Source organism: Acyrthosiphon pisum, chromosome A1, assembly GCF_005508785.2.
Source record: "Acyrthosiphon pisum isolate AL4f chromosome A1, pea_aphid_22Mar2018_4r6ur, whole genome shotgun sequence".
In the NCBI taxonomy this organism is placed as follows: domain Eukaryota; kingdom Metazoa; phylum Arthropoda; class Insecta; order Hemiptera; family Aphididae; genus Acyrthosiphon; species Acyrthosiphon pisum.
In genome coordinates, this window is record NC_042494.1 from 36286038 (window position 1) to 36289850 (window position 3813).

Here is a 3813-nt window from a genome sequence, read left to right on the forward strand (position 1 = left end):
TCCGATCGACTCGGGACCAATGCTAATATTTTGTAACTCATTTGTAACCAATTGTAACCAACTTTTCATAATTTGTAATCAACATATTTTGTACTCTGTCAATGTTTTAATAATGGGGGGTCAGCAGGTCAGCCCCCCGACTTTGTCCGATCGACCCCAAACCGGTGTCAATATTTTGTAACTCATTTGTAACCAATTGTAACCAACTTTTCATAATTTGTAACCAACATATTTTGTACTCTGTCGATGTTTTAATAATGGGGAGTCAGCAGGTCAGCCCCCCGACTTTGTCCGATCGACCCCAAACCGGTGTCAATATTTTGTAACTCATTTGTAACCAATTGTAACCAACTTTTCATAATTTGTAACCAACTTATTTTGTACTTTGTCGATGTTTTAATAATGGGGGGTCAGCAGGTCAGCCCCCCGACTTTGTCCGATCGACCCCAAACCGGTGTCAATATTTTGTAAACTCATTTGTAACCAATTGTAACCAACTTTTCATAATTTGTAACCAACTTATTTTGTACTCTGTCGATGTTTTAATAATGGGGGGTCAGCGGGTCAGCCCCCCGACTTTGTCCGATCGACTCCAAACTGGTGTCAATATTTTGTAACTCATTTGTAACCAATTGTAACCAACTTTTCATAATTTGTAACCAACTTATTTTGTACTCTGTCGATGTTTTAATAATGGGGGGTCAGCGGGTCAGCCCCCCACCTTTGTCCGATCGACTCGGGACCAATGCCAATATTTTGTAACTCATTTGTAACTAATTGTAACCAACTTTTCATAATTTGTAACCAACTTATTTTGTACTCTGTCGATGTTTTAATAATGGGGGTCAGCGGGTCAGCCCCCTGACTTTGTCCGATCGACTCGGGACCAATGCTAATATTTTGTAACTCATTTGTAACCAATTGTAACCAACTTTTCATAATTTGTAATCAACATATTTTGTACTCTGTCGATGTTTTAATAATAGGGGGTCAGCGGGTCAGCCCCCCGACTTTGTCCGATATACTTCAAACCGGTGTCAATATTTTTCAAACTAATTGCAAACAATTGCAAATTTGGTTTTGGTATCTGTATTATATATTTAAACTGATTTACAACGGTTTGCAACACCACTTATACTCCGGAAAATATGGTTTCATGATGAACTCATATTTTGTACTCTGTCGATGTTCTAACAATTTAAATAATGAGTTACAATTATTTATTTTTTAATTAATTTGTTTATAAAAAAAAATATTTGTTTGTAAACCTTTCCTATTCCTAAAAATAATGAATTAATTCATGTCTATACCTTTAAAAAATAAAGGAATTGATTCCTTCATTCTTTCCTCTAAAAAGGAATCAACTCCAGGAAACGTTCCTTTAGGTACGCGTTTCTGAACAACTTACACTGAGTGTACTACTACGTTTAATCGGAATGGCTCCTCAACGATGAGCGTAGGAACTTATAAAAATAGCAGGGCTTAAAACCGAAAAAAAAATTTGGTTTCGAAATTGGTCACCGATGTTATTTTTTTTTGATATTGATTACCGGTTTAAATTTTTATCTATTTCGGTTTTTAACGGTTTTAACCGCTATTTAAAATCGATTTCGAAACTGGTTGAACTAACAATACAAAGAGTAGGTTGATTTGAAAAGGTTACTGCAGTGTATATAAATTAAAATAGTATAATTTAAAAGTTATGAGATTTTAAAATTGCATCAAAATACCTAAAATATTTATTCTTTGTTTGTATATCAAATGTTGTCCTACTTTGAAATAAGGTACCTACCTAAAAAAATTACCATGCATAAATTTTTTTTCCATTTTTTAGTATTTAACTACTTATGAGGAATCTTATTTTAAATTTTCGATTGTTAGTCATAAAATTGATAATATTAAACATTTTTAATCAGCAAATATAATTGTTATGGGTTTGACGAATTTTGTCAAAATTCTAACTTCAGACGCTTATTAAAAGTTATTGTGATTCAGTAGCGGATCCAGAGGTCACTCAAGAGGAGTCGAATTTTCAAAAATAAAATGACCTTTTTTATGTTACCTGTAATTTATTTGAGGCTAACATTATTTGCATTATTTCATCTATAAAACTAAATAAATATGAAATTAATAAACTTCGAGAAGTAGCGTTTCTATATTATTATGAATATTAAACGGGCCCATCGTAAGTCATAACTAATGCTTTATGTGTGATTATTAGCAGTATCCAAAAAAATAAAAATATTAGTTTTCAGCTCAATTTTATGATATAAAAATAATGTAAAAATACGCCCCATCGCTGTTCTATTCTAATATATTTTATTTAGTAACTAATTGTCAAATCTAGGTAGGTGTATTGCAATGGTGGGCAAGTTAATGAAAATAATAAACTGCGGCAAGTTAAGTTAATTCAATGAAATTACCTCCAGTTAAGTTAAAATAAAACTTAAACAAATAAAAGCAGGGCTTTAAACCAGTTTCGAAATCGATTTTAAATACCGGTTAAAACCGTTAAAAACCGAAATAGATAAAAATTTAAACCGGTAATCAATATCAAAAAAAAAATAACATCGGTGACCAATTTCGAAACCAAAATTTTTTTTCGGTTTTAAGCCCTGCTATTTTTATAAGTTCCTACGCTCATCGTTGAAGAGCCATTCCCAATAAACGTAGTAGTATACTCAGTGTAAGTTGTTCAGAAACGCGTACCTAAAGGAACGTTTCCTGGAGTTGATTCCTTTTTAGAGGAAAGAATAAAGGAATCAATTCCTTTATTTTTTAAAGGTATAGACATGAATTAATTCATTATTTTTAGGAATAGGAAAGGTTTACAAACAAATATTTTTTTTTATAAACAAATTAATTAAAAAATAAATAATTGTAACTCATTATTTAAATTGTTAGAACATCGACAGAGTACAAAATATGAGTTCATCATGAAACCATATTTTCCGGAGTATAAGTGGTGTTGCAAACCGTTGTAAATCAGTTTAAATATATAATACAGATACCAAATACCAAATTTGCAATTGTTTGCAATTAGTTTGCAAAATATTGACACCGGTTTGAAGTATATCGGACAAAGTCGGGGGGCTGACCCGCTGACCCCCTATTATTAAAACATCGACAGAGTACAAAATATGTTGATTACAAATTATGAAAAGTTGGTTACAATTGGTTACAAATGAGTTACAAAATATTGGCATTGGTCCCGAGTCTATCGGACAAAGTCAGGGGGCTGACCCGCTGACCCCCATTATTAAAACATCTACAGAGTACAAAATAAGTTGGTTACAAATTATGAAAAGTTGGTTACAATTGGTTACAAATGAGTTACAAAATATTGACACCGGTTTGGGGTCGATCGGACAAAGTCGGGGGGCTGACCTGCTGACCCCCCATTATTAAAACATCGACAAAGTACAAAATATGTTGGTTACAAATTATGAAAAGTTGGTTACAATTGGTTACAAATGAGTTACAAAATATTGACACCGGATTGGGGTCGATCGGACAAAGTCGGGGGGCTGACCTGCTGACCACCATTAGGTCGTGGGGCTGACTGAGGGGGGGTGCTCATCAATGGAATATCGACAGAACCCAAAAGTGATTATTTGATTATTTAAAACTTATGAAATTTATTTTCGTTCAATTCTTATCATTGCAGTAATTCGATGAATAATCATAGGATTTGTATATGGCATTAAAATCTAAATAATAATATATTTAAAACAATACCAATTTGTATTATTTCTCTCATTTTATTTTAACACATGTTAGGAATATATGAATTACATATAATATCATGATTCA